The sequence below is a fragment of the Drosophila erecta genome, unplaced genomic scaffold (genome assembly GCF_003286155.1).
Source record: "Drosophila erecta strain 14021-0224.00,06,07 unplaced genomic scaffold, DereRS2 tig00000000-arrow-pilon, whole genome shotgun sequence".
Classification (NCBI taxonomy): domain Eukaryota; kingdom Metazoa; phylum Arthropoda; class Insecta; order Diptera; family Drosophilidae; genus Drosophila; species Drosophila erecta.
The window spans coordinates 5,561,791-5,584,298 of record NW_020825194.1 but is presented as its reverse complement, the minus strand read 5'-3'; the positions used below and the strand labels follow the sequence as shown (position 1 = coordinate 5,584,298).

At 42.1% G+C, this 22,508-nt stretch overlaps 1 protein-coding gene across 1 annotated transcript in view; it reads left to right on the top strand.

Annotated features, from left to right (window-relative positions):
- The window catches only part of LOC6555256 (protein toll), a 44,484-nt gene that overhangs the window by 9,782 nt on the left and 12,194 nt on the right, over nucleotides 1-22,508 (top strand). The window contains exon 2 of the mRNA XM_001981601.3: nucleotides 17,597-17,719. The gene's annotated coding sequence lies outside the window, so the exon portion shown is untranslated. The remainder of the gene's footprint in view (nucleotides 1-17,596; nucleotides 17,720-22,508) is intronic.

Here is a 22,508-nt window from a genome sequence, read left to right as displayed (position 1 = left end):
GAAACTTCGCTCAATCGATAGTTTTAAATATTCTAGAAAATGTAGGTTGGCTTCGGTGTGCAATTTACTATCAGAAGGCAAAACTTGATACAATTTTAATTTCATTTAATGAATTTAGTTCTAAGGCTTTTCCTTTAGAATTTGATTATTTCCTAAAGGATACTGCGCATTCGAGGCTGTCCTGTCAGTCAGCAGCCTCATCTGCATCCTTTTTACCGCCGAGAAACAAAAACTGAAGACAAAACATATTGAATTTCACCGCTGTCTGTCGGTTCTTTGCCGCTTGGCCCGCGCTTTGTTATCATTTTTTTCGGGTCCCACTTGCCATAATAAAATGGAAAATATTTGTTAACGTTTTTATGCAAATCAATGACGCTGGCTCGAGCTAAGCAAGCGGCATTGCCACAAAGGAGATGCGGGCAAGAATGAGGCCGAAATGGTGGGCGAGGGGTGGGGGGTGGTGAATTTATAATAAAATTTTGACATGGCGACAGAACAACTTGACAGCCATAAAACATCAAAAAGTTATCGCTCCATCGCCATCCGCATCCCTCAGCGGATCCCTCTGCATCAGCCTCGGGCGGATGGGATGGACATGTGTCCTGGCTCCTTGGAGCAAACCGTTTTCTTATTTTCTGCTGGTGCCGTTCGTAAATTTAAAATCAAGAAAATGCGGGAATTACGTTTGTTTCTCCCTTCTTGGCTCTTCTCTTCACTTCACTTTTTTTTCTTTTTTTTTTGTTCGTGTAGCCCTTGTTTTCATCATCAGCAGTGAAATGCATAAAGTTTTTCGCAAAAGTTGTTGGCTGGATTTGTTTGTCGCAAAGGGTCGAGAATGGATGGTAGTGAATGGGAAGTGGAGTGGGATCGAACAAGGAATGGGTAGAGCCGAAGGATCTGGAGATTGTGAAAGTTTACCCCGCTGTTCGCTGGGATTTTCCTGGGGTATTAGCGTTGTTAGCCCCACGTTTTGCCTGTGTTATACTTGATTTTGCCTTCCATTGCCATTGGAGTGGTGGGCCACCCAATTCCGTGTACCCTCTCTGCCAACTTTCTTGGTACTTTTCCTTTTCCCACAGTTGACTTGACTTCACTTTGCCTTTGGCCCTGGCGTGAAATTTGCTATGGTGCGTATGTGCGTTTTTTGGGGCAAGAGATTTGTCAGCGCAAGTCGGAAAGGCTCGGCAATCTTTTTCTTGCGGTTAGAGGCGAAACCAATTTGTAGATTTGAAAAGTTTCTCCTGAAAACCGTTAACAGGACACTTTGAATATTACAAAAATGAGGGGATTAGAGTCCTTCCAGACATCTTGGCACTTTTTTTATGCTTTTTTGACACTCTGCGGCGGGAAGGAGAAACGAATAAGTTGGCAGGCAGCTGACACAGAACGAGAAGTTCGCTTTTATTAGCTGCGAGAGACCCTTCAAGTATCTGGTAATAAGTTTTCAAGATTTTCCCTGATAACCAAGAAAATGGAGACGGACTTTTACTCTCGGATTCCTGCATTCTTTTGTGCCCAGTCACTTGGGACCTCTTCAATACTCCATGCCATGCTTACCTTTTTGCCATGCCTTTCAAACGAGGCAAATATAAATTCCGAGATTAAAATCTATATGGTGTGCATATTTCGCGCACCTTGACTTGTTTGTTTTTTACCAAGCGCCCTCTATGCTTCTTTCACTTTCAATAAAAAAGCATAATTCTGGTATTACAACGCGAGGCCGCCAAGGATAATGCCTTGGAATCGCCATACCAACGCACACCGATAGGGATGGCAAACACATTCCCTCGTCCGACTGTTTGCATGTGCGCGTGTGATAAAGGGGATTTAAGATTCAGCGAACGATAAATTGCGGTAAAAGGTGTCTCTCATTCCGGGCAACAAGGATCCGGATCTGTATCCTGCGGCCGTGTTTTGCTGATAGCCAAAATCTTTCGCATTGAAAACATGATTTTTAACTGGCAGAGCTGAAAGGAGAATACGACAGCCTTGCCTGTACCTTCGTGTGTGAGAAGGCTGTTTGCATGGTGCACAAATGAAATGAGATTTCCCAGCAGAGATAGAAATACTTACTCACTTACAGATGGAAAAACTCTGTTCTACCTACTGATGTTTCTGATATTTAAGTGTTTACTTAAGATTAATAGTTCTCAAATATTCATACTAAAGAATTCAAGCTTAACCATTTTCTTGAGTAATAGCATCTTAAATTGCGTGCTGCCGGAATATTAGGTAACATTATTAAATGCTCATCATATTTCTCTCTGTGCACAAGCACGCACACAAACGCGAAGGCAGACTAACGCACACACACAGAGCCGTATACGTGTTCCCATTCAGGTGGAGCATATGAGAAATTCTCAATTTGAATGCAAACATGTTGGATTATTATGATTTTCTTCCTACCGTTGGCAGTTTTTCTTGTTAGTTTGCTTGCTGGCTGGCTTTTTTTGTGCTCCCAATGTGGTGGTTTCTAAGCCCCAGCTCCTGGGTATTTTCTGTGTGCGGAATGCCTTTGCTAGGAATCGCTTTTTTTGCACCGTGCTGTGTGACAAGTATTAAGTGCAATCAAAAGAAGATTTACAAGCGTCATGAATGAAATATTTGCACCACATATGGCCGCACACACGAACGATTCACAGATTGTATCTCTGTTTCTATCTGCATCCGCATCTGAAAACGTATCTGCACTTGCGCATAAAATCCCATTTGACGTGGCTTCATATTTATGGTTGCCCAGCCCATTATCCCAAAACCAAACACTTTGTCTATCTTGATAAGTCGCAGGCGACTTTAATTATTGATTATGACACAGAAAACCAGACAACTGGTTGGAGGTGCAGAAGTCAGGAGGGGTCAACTGGCAAAGTGAAAGGATGCGACATCGAGTTGGGGCAAAAACTCGCTAATAAATTTGTAGCTCTTTGGTACGTGAAAGCGTGGCTTTTGGCCGCTTGGTTGTTTGTTTCGACTCTTTGGGGTTTCGTTACATTTTCCCAGGCGACGGTAGTCGCATGACTTTTGAATAACCTTTCCCACAATTGTTTGCGCTTGTTGTGCACCAAATTGCACAGACAATTTGCCGCAGACTCAGTGGATTCGCAGCTTCAGATTCGGATTCAGCTTGTATTCGAGCCACAGTTGATTGGCGCAACTCGCTATCACATTCGCATATTCATGATGACACACACATATGTGTATGTGCATGCATAACTAAGCAATCCAGTCGGCAAACTGGAGTTCGCCTCCATGATTTAGCAATTGAGACGACTACAACGATGACGACGAGCCACGATTAAGATGCGCCATCTGGCTGGATTACATTGAATTGACTGCGGGGCCATAATTGATGGCTTTCCAATTCACAGGGACTCTCAGCCGTATGGCTTAAAAGTCGATATCCACCCGAGCCTTTGATGTAATACGAGCACAATGCGCGCTTCTCGCTTCTGACACTCCCCAAAAATTAATGATCTGGCAAGCCGCAAAAACCAAGTGAATTCGAGTGTGGCTCTGGATGGCAGTTAATAAACGAGCCCCAACGCTCATGAGTGGTGGCTCTTCTGGTTTCTGGCTCTTCTTGGGTTTTAGCTTTTGCAGCAGATTGTTCACTTTGAGTGGCACTTCTTTAATTAATAATCCATTGCCTGCTGATTATTGCAAAAAAAGAATGCCTCATTAGCATGAAACATAAATCCAAGTCGAAGATGCTAGATCAATTCAGCTGAGTTATATCGTAGTGATATGTGAGTTCTTTAAAATATTTAAAAATTCAAAGTTGCAATAAAAATATTTGTTCTAATCTTGACTTGCTTTTAGTGACTCTATTCCGAAAATGTTTCTTGATATCAAGCTGTCAAATTTCCATAACCGTTAAAAGTTCGACTTGAGCAAGCATTAGGAAAGCGATTTGTTCGTACATTTTTTGGGCAGTTATCAGAAGTTAATGGCTGCGCTGATAATTCCCCAAATTGCTTCTCTTGTCTTTAGAGCACAATTTACGCATCGTCGCAGGCGAAATGATGTGTAATATGTTTATACTATGTGTGCGCCAGCTGGCATGTGAGTGGCTCGTAAAATGGCCGTACACAAAAAAATTGGGCTCGAAACGGCAGTAAAAATCGATGCAGGCCAGATATATACCGCTGGCATGTGTGTGTGTGTTTTTTTTTCCAGAAATTTAAAGCGTGTTCGTTCGGTCGAAGACCCGCGCAAAATAATATGCTAAGGTTTAAGGTAAAATGCGGAGCGCACGGCTGTGGCAAACAAATATTGCGCATACGCCGTGTTAATTTGCATTGTTATCAGACGCCGCCACTGCGGTTCGCTGATGCGCATCCTTAGAGGCATGGCCACGTCCTCACTGCCGCCTCCCCACGTGGCGTATGCGTAACTCCATACACGTCCGTTTGTTTTTATGCCGTATGTGTATGCGTTATTAAATTTATTTGACTTGACGTGCTCATACACACACACACGCACACTCACACACAGAAGAAGGGAACAGCAGCAGAGTAGAAAATGAAATGAGGATGCGGAAATGGCTACACAAACATCGGCAAAGGACGAAACAGACGGAAGTTGCGTTCCAAGGTTCCAAGGATTCGGATTCCAAGTTTTGCGGCTGCTGGTGGCTATGCAACTGCCCCAACTGTTCTCCTTTACATTTCTCATTCTCATTTAATATTTAAATTGCTTGTGGTTAAAATATCTCATGTGCTCTTGTGGCAATTTATATTTTAAATTATTAATTCTGCCTTATTACGTTACATACAACCATTTTTGCTCTCCCCCCAATTCCCTTTACCATTTTGCCAGCTCAATTTCAAGCTCGACTTCATATTTATTCAAAAACATACGCCATGCCCAAGCATCAGCTCACATGACTTAGATTTTTTGGATGGGGCGGATTTGCTTTTGGGTTCGCAATTGAATTTGGGCTCTCTTTGGATTTTCTATTTGCATTTCAAAAGGAATTTTCAATTAAAATGTCAACATAATTTAGAATTATATCTCGAATCTATTCCACTCGCTCATGTAAATGGGATCTAGGCTGGATAATTTAATTTCAACATGCTTTCTATTCTTTCAAGGAGATTCATAGTAGCCTTGGAGCAAAACTAAAATTGCATGTTGTGTAAACAAGAAAAATAACAGATTTACTTCTCAGTATTTGCATGTATCTTAAACGTTTCTGTATAATTTTATTGCCTTCGATTATTCCGATTCCATTTCATATTTTCATTACTTATTTCTTATCAATTATTTTTATGTTTGTCCTCAATATTCTAATGTCGATGCACAAAAAAACATGGGCTCTTTGATCATCAAAAATATATGTGTATTTGTGTCCAATATTGTGTTCAATAGGAGCTTGATTCATGCTTGATTCTACAAATATCTGTTAAATGTTTTTTAACATTGTGTACTTGCTTTCTGTATATGGATGTAAGAGCACTCTTTGATATTCATTTAAACTGAATAAAGCCAGATAAGAAGGGGCTGCTGCCATGTACAACTCAGTTGCTCTGACTATCAGCCTGAAATCCCCGCAGCCCCCTTACGACTATATCCATATCGTTCTTTGTGCCTGATGGGTATTAAAAACAAATACATTTTATTCATGGCTGCATGTCAAAAGTTTTCGGTGAATATTTATTTCGCAGTGGCTTGTATTTATGCCGTACATGTACATGCCGTCGTTCTCAATTCTTTTGCATACAACATTTTTTCTCTGTGGATGGAAAAGTTTTTTGCTTTCATTCGCATGAGTCACATGTGAATTTTATATCCTTTATTTACGCATAACTTTTCCTCACGCGTGGCACAACAAAAGTTTGTAAAACCGCAGAAATGAAATTCGCAGAAGTTGCGCGTTACTAGAATGGCTGATGCAAATGAAACTTTAATTTTTATTCATATAAACCATATTTTTGTTGAGTTTTTTTTCATAAGCTGAACTCCACAAAATGGTCAACACGTCAAGTTTACGGGTTTTGTTATTTAAGCAGATAAACACGCTAATTGGTTGGCATTATTTTAAGCTGCTTTTGTATGTTGCCTTATTCCAATTTGGCATTAAAGCTCATCAAATGCTTATCTGCTATCAGCACCCAGCCAACTGCCAGAAGCTACAGATCCTAACCATACATTAGGAAGCCCATGGCACACGTACACAAAAAATAAATGGAAGCCTTAATAAAAAAGGAAATGTCGCATAATCGCGCGCGTGTGTGTGTGTGTGACAAATGATAGGAAGCCCTCGGGAAAGAAGGTTTAACAGTTCATAGACCCCCAAAGCAGACGCCCAGTATTTTTCATTAGGCGCGAAAAATATTAAACAGACGGCAGGCAGAAATTATTATCCTGAATCTGGCAGCCGGCGGTGGCGATGATAACAAATTACGTATACGCATCACACATACGCCGCGTTGTCGCAGGAAAGCTCATCAGCGGGATCTGGCATTCCGCATATTTTTTTCCCCGCCTGTTATATTTAAGCATCGTTTTAGCCGCACTCGAGGCAGCGTCTGGCTGTGGCAGTTGGCCCTCTAAGCTGTTGTGATTGTCAGTTGCGTTGCTAAGCTGTTTCAGCTGGAGTAGGGGAAACTAGGAGCAGGAGGACTAGGAGAACTAGGAGGAGGAGGTGGAGGATGATGGTACCATCATCAGCAAACAATTGTTTACTCTGCCAGCGATGCGTGTGCTCGGGTCCTCGGGCACTTTATTATATTTGTAATATGTATTATGACATTTCTTTTATGGGCTTTTCCCTCTTACCCGATGATTTGTCGATCGAGCAATCGGCACGGCGCAGTGCGTTAAGCATTTATTAAGCCCAAATGCGAGGGTGGCATAAAAACCAACTTATGGCCACCCAAGCTCACGCAGGAAGTGGGCGTAATTGCGTTTCTATGTTTGCTATTTGTATGCCTTCATGTGTTCATTTCCGCACGCAAATAAACAGGATAAAATCAGGCAATGGCCAGAGATTCAAGCCACCCAAGTGCCGCACACACACCCCTGCTAGAAATTATTGATCGAAATACAGGAGGGTGGGGCGACTTCCTGCAAATGATCCCGAGGCCACATAAATTCATTCTTTATGAAACCCAAGCATGCCAGATTGAAAGGGGTGTTGACAAATCCTGGGGCCCCAAGCCTGACCTGCGGCACTTCATAAAACGTAATCCGACTGCCAGGGCCGCTTATGACAAACATAATCATTAAGCCATTATTATTATTACACTTATGGCGGGCGGATTCCGCCGCCCCCAACCCACGCACATAAATTACTCGAGGATATTGTGGGTTGGTCTGCCGTACCAACCCGAGCAATTCTCAATGATTTACGGTCCATATTCCGATTGCCGGCGAAAAAGGATGGCAAAGGAGCCAAAGGCGTCGCCGCTGCGTTTCCATCGATAAACAACACAAAATGAAATGCAATTCCAAGGGAAAATGCAAAAGGAAGCTCCTTCTGGCTACCAGGAGCCACGAGTCCTGCGACTGTCTGCGGCAGACCATCCTGCGTATCAAGTGTGTGCACAGCCTGACTTGTCCATCTATCTGTTTGTCGATATTGGAAATCCGATTTTATGGCTTTTTATTTCGTTTGACTATGCGCTGATTTTCAATTGCTTTCGCACCCGCTCTGCGCTCACCCCGTTTTCCTCGCTCATCATTTTAATAATAACTTTTGCCAGGGATGCAGGACCTTCTCGTCGGGGTCCTTGTTCCCTTTCTTTTTTTTTATCGCCAGTATTTCCCAGTACAGCAAATTGTTTGTCTTTCATTCTGCACTACCACTTGATCTCGTTCCCTGCGGTCCAAGCCTTATTTTTGATTTTATGAAATATTTATGTCTGGCTTTGGTCAGCAGGGAAATTGATTTTCCCAACCACCTCTTGGGGCCGTAGTTCCCCCATTTCACTTGGCCTGTCACGTACATGTCCTGCCGCAGCCTGTTGAGAAACAATTACAGTTACGCCCGGCGTCCAAAAAGGACCACGCCCCTGCGTCCTCCGTGCGAAACAGGTGTTGACATGTGTCGCGGCAACGAATTAATAAATATTTTATCATTTGTATAAACACAACATTTCATTAATTTTTATATATTTGTATTTGCGGCCGCCGGCATGCGCGTATATCCTTTTGTCCGTGACTATGCATATTCTTCTTAATTAATCGGCCGTGTCGCGTTGTCCTTTGTGTAAAATTATTGGTAAATGCAGCCGGCAATTAAATACTTAATGCCAAAGTGCAGAGTTAAACAGCCGCAGCGCAGCGGAGAAACCAGAAACCAGAGGCATTGTCAACATCATCATCAACAACAAAGGCAGCAGTGCCAGAATCGCCATTATCGTTATGTTAATGGAGTGCCGGTCCAAAAAGATGGCCATAATAATAATAATAATAATAATGATAATGATAATAATGATAATGATAAAAACGATAATGTGGACAATCCCTTTTTGCATATTTTCAGTATTTATTATCAAATGCTTTCAATTGGGTTTCAACCAATTAATTTTCATAATGACCACATAGCCGCCGTGCTTCAGAAGCGACGTGCAATTTCAATAATTTTAATTAACCCATAGACAGTGCTTAATGTGCCTGTAAATAAATTAATGTGCCAGGCGGCAATGCCGTAATGCCGCTTAACTTGGTAATCCTTGCAATCCCGAATCCTAAATGCCTGAAACGGCATAAGCCACTTTGACACTTTTACTCACTGTTCTTGTCACTCGGTTACTTCTACTTTCATACAGACCTGCATATTAAAAACATCATTTTTCATTGCCCCCCGAAAAAAGTGGGTGGTAAGCAGTAGTTGGCAGTGGGTGAAGGTCGCACGCACATGACGACAGTCATCAGTCAGTTGGTTAACTCGCTGTGGCCCGCTTTTGGCCCACTCTATGCGTTTAAGTGCTTGTTTGAGGTTTACTCGCAGTGTGGCCATAATCTGCCACAGACACTTACACACAGCGCGACGTCAACAGATAAATAAACAAGGACGACAAGGACAGACAATCGTCACAAGACAGAGACGGGGCGAGTGGATATAAACGATGTCCTGGCATAGCCTGATTAATGATGTTGCGACAATAATTAATTATATGCCTGCATCGGGGGGAGTGACGCTCGCTGAATGGTTTGGGTGTGCTGTAAAATGTGAATGTGCGATGTGGAGTGGGTTCAGTACAGGGTTTTAGTGTGGCCGATACCGCAAGTATTTCATTTCATTCGCGCAGCGTTTTACATGGCTCGGTGTTGGTATGCCACAAAAGCCACTAAATGTTGCCTAAGCAATTGTTTCGGTGGACAGTGGCGTGGGTTGAGCTTCATAGGGGGGAGGTTCAACCTCAATATTTACCAAATTACGCTTCTGCATGTAATGGTACTTACCAAGCTACATTTTCAAATGGGAACAAGCATCTAAATTTAATCAACAAGAACTCTAAGACCCCTTCAGAATTTTTCTGTACCCTCCTACGTTCTAATGTGAGCTGCTAGCACGTCAAAATATATTAGACTCGATTGTTATCGGACACTCCTTTAGCCACTCAAGTGCTGGCAAAGCTTTGGGGTAGCAATTAAAATGCAATTCAAGATATTTCTGCATATCCCTCGCCCTGAAATTCTTCGCCCGTGTTTTTCGCGTTCATTGCCAGCGCGTTTTTCACCGTTTGCCAGTGTGTGAGTGCATGATTTAGACATTTCAATTTGCATGTGTTAACATGCAATGCAAAAAGGATTCGATTCTTATCGCTGCCACATGCCAAGAGCCAAAAAGAAGCACTGGCTGGCGGGAGCAGTGCCCGAGTCCTGTCTGTAGATCCCGGGAACTGTTGGCCAATACAGAAAGCACTTTTCTCCACTTTCCTTACTTCAGTTGGAGTCGAGGTTTATAATGGCGCAACTTCCATGGCATGCGATGTGCAGCACTCCCACATACTCAAACAGACATACACATATGCACATATGTATACGTGCTTTTCGCTATTCTTACCTCTCCGCAAATGTGGAAATTTGAATATCCTGCGGTAATTTCCACTATTTTTAGTACTTTGTTGCCCTTTTGAACTGTCATTACGGCGGCTTGCGGAGTTGAGTGTGGAAAAAGCTAGAAGGAGTTGTCGCAATGGGTTAAGTGACTGCCTGCTGGGTTTTCGGGGTGGCGCATCTTGTGTGCCATTCACGAGTTCCTTCGCCCTTCGCCCTTCCGTTTTCCGCTTCTCCTTGTGCCCAGCCCCCACAATCCTTTATTTGCATGCGAGTTGAGTTACTTTTTATGGATTCCTGCATAAGCGTTTGGGTTACCAACAAAAAATACAGCGACCATTTATATATACATATATATGTATATATAGATATATATCCAGCAGAACTTGGCAAACTCGCACAACTTTGATGGGGATTTTTGATTACTTCTCAAATGGCTTCCAGCTCCATCAAGTGCCCCACCGCTACTCTTTCACCCTAATGCGTAATTAGAGCGCCATTCGTTGATTGAGAAATTAGCCAAGTTTGAGCTGCGTCCGTCAAAAGACCGTTTTCGGCGTGGCCGAAAGGACTTATGTGGCATTAAAACGTTCAGAAGCCATTCTTCATTATGCTGCCCAAAAGCGGATGACTGCCAACGACTGCGGACGTGGTCATTGCGTGAGCCTCCATTTCGGCCACTTTCCCAAGCATATTTCTGTGTGCGTGACAATTGTCCGTAGTTGGGCAAAAACTTGGAACTCACATCTAGCGCTGGGTGCTGATCAGCATGCCAAATATGCCATGAAATGCTCTCAAGATACATTAGAAAAATACTAATTTTTTAAGAATTAGCCTTAGTTTATCACGCAGCTAAGATATTTTGACAGGTATTGTACAAGTATAGTAGGAACTTATTTAAATTCAGATTTAACTTTCAAACTCGAGCATTACATTTTTGCTCCGTGTATTTACCCATCCACTTTCTCGACTCTTCCTAATAAAGTTGCGACTTGGAGTTTCGGGAAAATTGACCAGCTCCACTCGGGCGATTTCCACTAGCACATTAACCCCGAATCGGTTAAAACGCAGCGAGAGCTCCACAAAATTGGCACGTTAAAAGCGTCTATAAAATGCATGTGTAAACAAGCCCCGAACTCGTGTCCAATTATGGCCGGCACACACGGATTGGGACAGGAGCTGGGATGGCGAGCTCGAGGAAAAAGGCGCTTAGGGGAGATGATGAGGGGCTGAAGCCAAAAGCAAACTTTTATCTAAACAAACAGCTCGTTTGGGCCAGGCCAAAATGGACGGCAGTTGGCTGGCGGAGAAGCGAGGCGCGGCATGCTAAAAATAAATGAAGACATTAGCGACGCTCAAATGACATGTTATCGACTTTGAGGGCCAGCGGGCCAAGCGATGGCGGACACCGCAATTACCGTTAGCAACACACGCTCACACACACATGGTCATGTGTGTGTTAACCTGGATCATAAATAAAGAGCTATAATGGAGGTAACCTTTTGGGGGCAAAAAAAAAGACAGAGGGAGAGAAAGAGTGAGTGAGAACAACGCGGCTGTGACTGCGTTTGCCTTTCAGCTTTTTTAAGCGCGCTTCAGATTCTTGCGAATGATATAGGAACATGCAAACTTCCGGCGGAAGTGCAGGCGCGACAGAGACGGAAGACCATTTCCCCCGTACTCCCAAATACACGGACACGAAAAACCCATTAACACACACGTACACACACACATACGAGTGCATACACACACAGAGACACACACACACACATACTTCGTTTTGGGTAGCCGTTTTTTATGTGTTTGCGATAAATTCTCATTTCGCCGAGCTGCGCTTTTTCGCCGCAATCAGTTGGGTGGAAGCAACATAAATATTTTACCATCCAGCCAGTCTGACAGACAACCAGGCAAACGGCAAACAGCCGAACAGGCGAAGGGTCCAAGGATCAAGGGAAAGGACATTGGACAGGACATGCTCGAAGGCGATGGCGATGCCGATGGCGATGGCGATGGCGAAAAGGCCACCACATAAAGTTACAAAAGTTGCGGCATTTTCAAAATGCAAATTACCATGTGCGAGTTCTTTGGACGCCTTACCCTATGCCCCCTGCACCCTTAACCCCCCCTCGACGCCCCGCTAGCACTCAATCAAGCCACTCGAGCCCATCAATTAAAGGTCATTTACATGTCAATGCAGCGACCGGCGGCCAGCGGCAAATAACGAGAACAACAGCACAAACCGCAAAGTTTTACACCCAGCACAACTTCTCTGTAATTGAAGCATTTTAGCCCACGTCATTCCACAGATTTGTATGGCCAACTGAAGACAGGGGCGTCGATTACTCAAAAGGGCGGCGTTCAAAAGAAGAGAGACCAAGGTGTCTAGACATCATTAGTATATAAGTTGTGCCTAAGTTCAAGAAATTTAAGAACGCTTTGTGAAATAATTTTGATAGTTACTTCAAATCGAAGCATCTGAGCTTAAAAAGCCCCCCTTGCCTACGTCTCTGGTCGCTGACCCTTGCATGTTTATGGCCCCCATTAAAAACCAGGCTCCTTTTGGTTGGGCGCAAAAGACTTTTGTTACGAAATTGCATTTGCTGTTGCCAAATACTTTGCAGTTTGTAATTTTAACTGCGTTGCAATTTGTTAAGTGCAATGGCCAGTGTGTGTATTTTGGAGAATTTAAGTACAGGCCCATGGTGTAACTATAGCTACAAAAATAAAGTTATTAAAGTCACGAAAAGGGTTGCCAAACAAAAATTGCCTAATGGAATTATAAGTTTTTGAACCAGTGAAATGAATTTAAAGCCGCTTAAATATCAACAGAACTAACACGCAAACGCATATCGACCGCTAAAGCATAAACTAAAGCCAACAAACGGGCCTTTGTTTCGTCAACATCATAATGTCGCCCGCTGTGCTGCTTCCGCGACAGCGGCTAAAAGTTCCGCTCGCCCCTTTTGGCCAAGACCACCCAGCTGGCAAACAGCAGCAAACAATCCGCCCAACACCACCCACTCACTCACTGCGACACCACAGAGTGTACTGCGCTGATTTGCATTTTCGACATTGTTTGGCCCGATGATGAGTGCCACGCCTCCGTCTCTGATGGAACCCATTACCATCCCAATCCGCACTTGGCTTCGACGGCAATTTATGTGTTGCATTGTTTATGACAGATTTATCGCAAGTTAATGACATGCGACCGCTGATTTATGTAGCCAACACAAATATGCCAACGAAATGACGCGGAGCTGACAGACAAACGCAGTCTGAACGACATCCGAATGGTATCTGAATGGTATCTGATGGGCAAGGATCTGCCAGATAAAAGCACTAATGAGCACACCTCCGCGGATGCAATGGGAATGTATTCCATTCGATCCGCACTATTGGATGATTGCTGGAAAAGCTGCAAGTGAAATCAGAACGCCGCGTGGGATGATTATTTTCACATTAACACAGCTGCATTTTTCTTTCGGCTTTTTAACTTCCTTGAAAGAGGTATTTAACGTATATGATACCTCAGGTTACCTCAGAATATAAGGAAATTCTGAAGTATCGTTATCGCATCCTATCTTACACTGCATTTTACCTCACCTCTATTAATTGATATTATATGAATATATCACTGTGGACGGCAATCAACGTAGTGACGAAGGGCACCAGCGCAGTGTTAGTACAATAAAATAGAACCGCGTTCTTAAGTTTCATTTCTTTAGAGAATTTTTGAAAGAGTATTTGAAGGTCATCCTATCGAGTTTTCAAGTTTCCATCGTGCAGTTTCTTTTCCTTCTGTTGGCTGATGCTGTAATTTTAATAATGAGAAATTGTCAGCGCATAAAATGAAGTCCAGACAACGCCAGCTGACACAACAACCCACAGTAGTGGACCTTACTGAAGAGCATCCGATTCCCAGGCTGCCGCCACTTTTAATTTAAAGCTGTTGTTGATGCTCGTATATAATAATAAGTGCCCGCTCTTCTTCTTCTGTATACTTCCTTTCTGGTCCCTGACATGCAAATATTTATATGCCAGCGTTGAACTTTGTTGATTACAAAAAAAGCGAAACGGAAAGGAACACGAGGAACGGAGCAACAAAAGTGAAAAGATTTTTGTATCCTTCAGATAGGTTTTTTTTCCCCCCCAGTTGGCTGAGTGATTTCGAGTTCTTCGTTTTCGGGAAGTAGGTTAAGAGAAAACACACTTTTTTCAAGGCTTTTGTTTTGCTTTCCTTTGTACGAATAAGTTTATTTGGCCAAAGGTCAAGTGTAATACAGTCGAGAGTGATGTACTCGTATAAATTCTGCACTTACGTATATATCTGCACGATCCTTTGCGTGATGTGAGAAATGGCCTATTCAATTCGGGCCTCCAGTTTTTTGAGGTCAGCCATATATTTCAATTAGAGTTGAACATGCAAAGCATAAAGAATAAAATTCCAGCGGCATGAAGTCAAACATTCTCCGTTTTTACTCCGTTTCTTTTCTTGTTTTTTTTTTTTTGGGTTTTGTGAAATCTGAATCCCAGACTACAGAAAACCATCGTGTGGTAATGCTAATAAAAGATGATTTATGCGTGTGGAAAATGAAGCACATATTCTCGTGCAATTTCCCAGAGAACTTTGTTGTGGTTAATGCGTGCGACTCGCTTCCTGGCCAACAAGCGGCAGCAACAACTTGGCCATATCGACTTTCTAGTCGTCGAAGAAGTAGAAGAAGGTAATTAACACGCTGCACAACAACAACCACAACTCAAAACACCTAGAACGTCAGCAGCTAGAACAAAGCATAAAGCTACTTTCCTGGTTCAATGCGCCGGCTGCGGTGAGCAAACGTGATTAGAAAAGAAAAACCAAATGCGAGGGAGCCACCGCACAAGAACTAGTTTTCTTTTTCCATACCTTAAGCATAATGGGAAATCGAAGCCGCAACAAACGGAAAAAAAGAAGGAAAAACAGCCGCAACGGTATAAAGAACTTTAGCTAACCATGTTGCCTGGAATTGGTAAAAGGCCAACCCGAGGAAGCTTAGAAAGTGCAGTGGAAACCAAAGCAGGCCAATGAATCGTTTCGGCCACATTTAAAAGGCTTTTCAAGCTCAGCACAGCAGACTGGCTAAGTGCAGCCGAGCGCGAATTATGCCCATGAAACATGTGTTGTAAAAGATACAGAGGGAGTTGCAAGTTGCAATAGAAGTAATTACAAATGCACAGCCATTCGGCATTCTACATTCTACATACTAAATGTGCCGAACAAAGGCTGAAAATTGCTGAAAAACTCATACAAAAGAAGGGAGCCGGCGAGTTGCATGAATGAAAGACCCAAATGCATACACAAATAAATTAGCAACTAAACAAAAAACAAAGCCGAGCTCCAGCGGCAGCTGCGATGTAATTATGTAAAAATGTAGGTGGGGATGCATCCACATGAGATACGTACATGCTGCACATGTTTGTTGTCCGCCGCAGTTCGCCTGGCAATGTGGCAGCGTGGCAACACATTTGCACATTTCATTATTTAACAAAAAGATGGCAGGGCAATAAAAATGCTGCCTGCAGCATCACTTCTATTAACATCCATTGAGAGCTGGCCGCCCTAAGCAGGCCTCATTATGCAAACATCCACAGAAAAGCTAGAGCTTTACAGCTCCCTAGCCCATGTCTATTAAAATTAAAATGCGCTCGGCTCGTTTTTTTATAATCTTTCATTCGTAAAGTAAGAGAACCGAAATTGCCACACAAGCGCGGAAGAGAGGCAGGGGAAACTGGTCTGCCACTTCAGTGATTTTCAATATGAAAATGCAGCCAGACACAGCTGACTGACAGACAGACAGACAGGCAGACAGACAGATAGGCGGCCAAAATGGGGGAGTTTGGGGTGGCATGAATGCATGTTACCGCATGCTTGGATGAATACGAATGCAGGAGCATTATGTGGCAACAGTCAGGGATTGCGGTTTTCAGCCTATGCAAATTAGCAGATATACATATAACTGCCATAAACGCGGTGCAAGCGGATAGTAGATAACAAACTGCTCGCATTTATCGCAGCCATTTAAGAAACTTATCGGCGAGATAATGGCTTTTAAAGACTTGTCTACACAGAAACAAACGATTCTTAGCACAAATAAACTTATAAATTGCCTTTGAAGAAAGTAATAGCTTAATCGGTAGTTGTGCATCACTTATAATATACGAGTGTTTTTTCTGTGCATCTTCTCAGTTCATGGAAACAGCTGTCGATCCATAAGAAATTTAAATTGGCTGAGGTGCTGAGGTGGTGAAGAAAATGCTTCGATAATCTCTGCTAAACATGCCATGTAAAATGATGAAGAAAATCGAAAGATTACTGCGAAGCGAAGAGCATGAAAAGTCAAATAAATATTTGAGAAAATACAGCACACATATTTGGTATTCATTCAATTTTGGCTCGAATCCCTAACCCCGGAACAGAATAAGGCAATTGAATTAGAAATTCCTGAGAAGTTGTCAGTTTAGATAACTGGCAATTTGTATGCGGCGAGCAATTAGAGAATTTTTGGGCCTCAAAATAAAATAACAAAATAACAAACACACACGAATGCGACAGACAGGCGGAGATGAGCTGATGAATTTAGTCAGCAGAAGCTGGCCATGCATATAAAATAAACAAAGAAATACAAAGGATGCTTCCTTATTTATGGTTGAGTCCCAGAAATATATTCAAATATGCAGATTTTGCCAAGTTTATTCCCCCATCCCCTTGTTCCCTTTTTTTCACATGGCAGACAGCAGGCAGGAAATAACCGAATTACAGAACACGACCTTTCCCATTTCGAGCCGGGTGAACTTTGTCATCTATTTGCAATCTGGGCTTAGTTCTTAATTATTTTCTTGAAACTGTTTCGTGTTGCCAAACAAGATTGCTTTTTCCATTTCATTCGATTGGCCCGAAATGCAAGGCAAATTGAATAAAATTATTGCAAAAGTTTGAATATTCTTTTCCGAGGGTTTCTTTTTTTTTTTTTGTTGCCAAAAGATACTCATTGCGAGTGATTCATGTCAAGTTGCAGCAGCACTCAGTCAACGTAATCCTTTGGTCGTCTCTTGTCTGCATTATACGCTCTTGACTTGCAAATTGTTTGCGGTTATGGCTGCATTGCAAATTCTAAGTAACAGCCAGCTTAATTAAATTAAGCATACACATCCAGCCACGCCCTTAAGCGGCTGCAACGAGGGGGCGACATCGCTCATGAATAGGCATTACGTATACGTTGAAATTTAAGTGGCTCACACACACACACCACACACGTGTCGTGTGCACACACCGAACACACACTTGAAGGCACATGGACACGGCTTGTTTGCCACTTTTGCGTATGTATGACATAATTAGTGTCATAATGACACATACACCCATGTACGAGTATGTATGTGTACCACTTGTCTAGCAGACTAAAAGTTGAAAAGTCTCTGAAGAAATGGCCCCACCACACCAGTCATTTGGAATGCTAATAAGATGCCCTACTCTTTCACCTCCATACAGTACCTCCTCTTGTATGCGACCCCTCGGCTAATTTGCATATTTTTCACGCTTTTCTTGCAGTAAATTACTTAAAAATACATTAAAAATGTTCAACGGGCTGCAGCTGCATCTGTAGTGGACGCCAGGATACAAGGATAACACTTCAACCTTTCTCCAACCCACAAGGACAGTTCTCTGAGCAAGGTAAGTGAAAATAAATATTATGACTACTCTCCTTGCGCTACTTGTAAATATTCATTACACATTGTATAATTAATATCCAGCAAGCATAGGCGGTAAATAGAATAAAAAAAATTCTTTGGACTCTCCTCATTTATATATCATTAAATATTATTCAATTGGCACACAGTTTTCATTTAACCTTTTTGTTTTGTTGTGGTTTTCTGTGTAATTGAGCATAAAGCGAACTACAAATATAAATAAATTGCATTAAATAAATAAAGGGTTGCAGTAGACAATAGAAATAGGGGGAAAAAAAACGGAAATGAAAACCGCAATTATTTTCACAAATGTGCAGCACATTGGTATAAAACAAAAAAAAAGAGCGCACGGCACTTCTAAATTTTCAGCACATTCCCCAAAGAGTTCATAACTCTTTACACTCACTGTCAGCCGCACAACCAAACTCACACCCACTTGCACACCCACACTTGCACTTGTTGTTACTTTTTTATTGCCACCTCTTGCCACACCATCTCCTTCGCTCTTTTTGCGAAATGCAAAATGCGAAAATGCATTGTGACAGCCATTTTTTTTAAATGTCAACGGGAGGAGCGCGAAAAAATACGTATACGCCACAAACACTTTGTCGCCGCTGTGTTGCATAAGGAAAAACACTTTTAAAACATTTTCAGTGCCGCTTTTATGGGCGTCTAAAAACAAACGGGGCGAATAGAACAAACAAAAAAATGGCTGAAAGGCTTTATACCGCAACGGCCACTATTAATGTACTTCTGTTCTTTTCTCTTGCCGCTAGATGTGGGAGCGTGAGAAGGTCCATAAAGTATTAACAAATCCTGTCACGCACGACACTTGGTATTTTTCTATTCAAAATAAGCTTACAATCATGTAAATATCACAAATATCACTTTATTTGTATGTTAACACAACTCACGAGTACATTTTTAAAGGCCTTCCGCAGAAGCATTGCCACCGAAAAAATGGTCGTAAAGAAGCACCTTGCCCCAAGCAGTATGCAACACTCTAGCAACACATATAAGCCATCTGAAATAAATTTTGCAGCTTAGCTGCAACAGCCCTGTTTTTTCTGCCACATGTAGTGCAGCAGCACTTCGAGTTGGTGAACGAATTATGCGTTAAAAGTGCATCCCTGCGGCTTAAAAAGAGCTGAAGAATTTAATTAAGTTTTGACAGAGTTAGCAGAGGGCATAAAAAACCCAGCTGACCAGGCGATCTGCGTTCAAGCCAAGCGCTGACAACCCAGAACGCCAAGAGTGCGAAAAAAATTGGTGAAAAATGTTTAAATTTTCGCGCATGGTTTTCAATTTGACGCGCTGCTAGAAAACGCGAGCTTTAGAGCCCACTTAATTGGTTTTCGCTAGGCAACGGCAACGGCAACGGCAACGGCTGCTGACCGCAAATTAAAATAAAAGCGTAGGCCAAAACACACGAAGGCCAATGGCGTATTTGGCCCAGCTGAAGAATAAGCAAAGCGGCTATACAAAATTTAAATTGCATTCCCAGTCCGTCCGTTTTGGCCATTTTACCCACCGAATGCGGCAGCGGCCACGTGGTGAAAGGACAAACACAATGTGCACGGCTTATTTGACTTTATGCAAATTGATTGCATAAATAATTTATGATTAAGGATCGAGCAATAATTTGCCAATTTAAATGCACAATTAGTTTAATTGATGCGCTGTCACACGCCCACCATCACCAAAATTCAAAATAAAAAAAATGGAAAAAAGTCTACATAAAAAAACACACAAGCGTCAAATATTCAGCTGCAATCCGAGTGAAACAAACTCGACGGCCCTGTATTTGACAAATAAATAATAAAATGCTTATTTCCATTTCGAAAATGTTGCCATGTTGACAGTCCGGCCAGTACATAATTATGCAAAATTCAGCGCCAGCCCAAATAAATAAATAAAATAAAGTTCCAAACAAGCGACTGCAATTAAAATTAAAAATTAACAAAATATTTTTGCCAGCATAATCGCACACACACACACACACGCTCAGACGCAAAATTAACACCCGCACATGGATGGCATCGAGTTAAAGCTCATTAAATTTGCATTTGCATACGAAATGCATAGTTTCAACACCTCGCATGCCCGCCCTGCCCAAAAATTCCATCTTCATTCAGCCCTTCTTAGCCAGAAAATATATATTTTAACGAAAAACCAATTAATGCAGCCAAGCGGACGGGCTGCTCCTGGTGATGTTGGTCCTGCAACTGAAATATTTTGTATATCATGCTTATTTTGTATATATGAAAATATGTAAATGTACAAATTTCATGTGAATTACCATCAAATTATTTTTTGGTTCGGTTTTCACGTCACTCCCGCCAACAATTATGCAAAATATGTGTGTGCTTATGGCAGCTGCTGTTTTCAAATATTAAAATATAATTAAAAGGTTATTACCAGACGAAACTCCTCAAAATTAATTGCTTTGAAATCATAGAGCCGAATTGCAGAAACTTTAAATACAACAATGATTTAGGTAATACCATGCAGCACCCATTTTCAACCCATTTTCAACTCACTGTTTCACTATCTGTGCAGCCATCAGCACTTTTTACTCACTCATTTTTCCATGCACTTTTCACTGAATCCTCGTGGAACGTTCATTAAGTTCGAGTGTTGGTCACAAACGTTGCGCATAAAGTGCACTTTACGAATTCGCGCATTTTTATGACAAGATTTCAGCTTTTCATTTTCATTTTCATTTGAAACCAAAAGGCCACGAAACTCCGCACCCCCGTCATCTATTAAGGCTGTAACGAAATTTTTATTTACTTTCTTTTATTTGTACTTTGATTTAATGGCCATAAAAATGCGGGGCGAAGGAGCCAAGTGAACGCGCGTGCATAAAAATCACAAGGGACGCTGTGAATTTTAATACAGCGCTGCGTATACGTAATGATTTCACTTCGGTCGTCGCCATTTTGATTTTCCATTTCACCAATAACTGTTGTTGTTGCTGTTGTTGTTCTTCTTCTGATTGTCGTTGTTGTAGTTGCTATAACTGGCGACTTTAAATCTCCCTTTTTTTTAACTCTGCAATTGAAACATGAAATTGCATTTATTGTGCGGCAACAATGCAAACAGGCAGCACTGAATACTGACAAAGTCCTGGAAAATAGCCTTGTGACACCCAAAAAGTAGGCAGAGATTTTTGATTTATCACCACAACGCCACACACACCGCATATGTGAGCGTGTGTGAGTGAGTGGTGCATCGGCATATATATGAATACTTATGCACATAAATTGAAATGAAGTGCCAGGCACTTTTGTGACCGTTTCAGAGATTTTAATCTTTATTTATAGCCATTGCGGTCGGTATTGTCCTGCGGGCGCATCCTGCGTTTTCGCGGCTATTGGTAAATTTATGTTAAGCAGCCTCCGCACTCTCAATCATTTTTGTTGATAAACGTTAATGTCTCTATAAACGCGTGTGAACCATATACTTGTACACATATATTTATCAACATAAATGTCCCTTTTAAATGTTAATCAAAGCGAGGCCAAAATCAATCAATGTTTATACATATTTAATGCCTAGCCCTAGAGGCCAAAAGTCCAGCGAAAAAAAAAACTCCAAACTTACAATATATATAGTAACAATAAATAACCCAAATCAGAATGGGGACCAAAAGTGCCAAAATCGTATGGTTTCGGCCGACAATGAAGGGCAATCAATACTTTTTTTCTGGCCACTGCAAAACCAAGTCGGCCATTAATCGGATGTGGTGACTGTTTGCCTGTCCGTCTGTCTATGTGCAGTCGTTGCATAAAGCAATCAGTGCAAATATACACACAAAACAGTGCTCTTACAAATAAATATTGCATTGGGATTAAGTCCGTCACAGATAACTCTATTCGCATGGCATGATTTCGCTCTTTTTTCCATTTGTGTCCCCAATTCGGAAGTGTCACGCGGAAATATGTTTTGGTTTTGACTACTCCATTTCGTGATTTATTTAAAAAATAAACACCTTCTTCACGTGTTTACATGCTTATTTATTTAAAAATCGTATTATTTATTTAAAAATCTCATTTGTTCATTCCAACGACACGCTAAGAGCAATCGGCACCAACGAAACTAAAGTGTCTTAATTATCGCAGCTACAACTTTAGTTCCACCAAGTGCGCTGGCCAAAAAGAAAATGACGGCCCCTATTGAACTAAAGCGAACAAACAACCCGACCAAACGAAGCAATAACCGGAGCTTAAATGGGCAACAAACAGCAGGGTCGTGTGCGATTATTTATAACAAGCGCAAAATGTGCACAATTAGCGCTATATATGGTATCGGCCTATAAGTGGGGTACATTCGGCCGCCATAATCATGGCGAGCATGCCATTTAGGGCTCCAGAACTTTAAACGTGACTCACATTTCAAGAGGGGAGCGGGCAGTGCGGAGTTTGGGGGGTTTGGGTACTTTGGGGACCGGCGAATTAAGCTGCATACAATAAAACAAAGCGAAAATTATGAGGGCCAACAGCCGTGGACAGGAACAACAGCAAATAAATGGAGACGACAGGGCGAATAAATAGAAATCAGGAAAGCATAAAAATGCTCAGGGACCGAACGACCGACAAAGTTTGAGTGCAGCGAAAAATTAAGTAGTTGGATAGCAGTCGGATAGGAACCTTGCCTCCACTCTCCCCAAAGAAACGAGATGCGCCTCCATCCGCATTGGTAATTGAAGTGTACACGTGCGTCCCCTGGCAATCGGACTTGGCCACATTGGGCGGCTTGTCGGTGGGTTG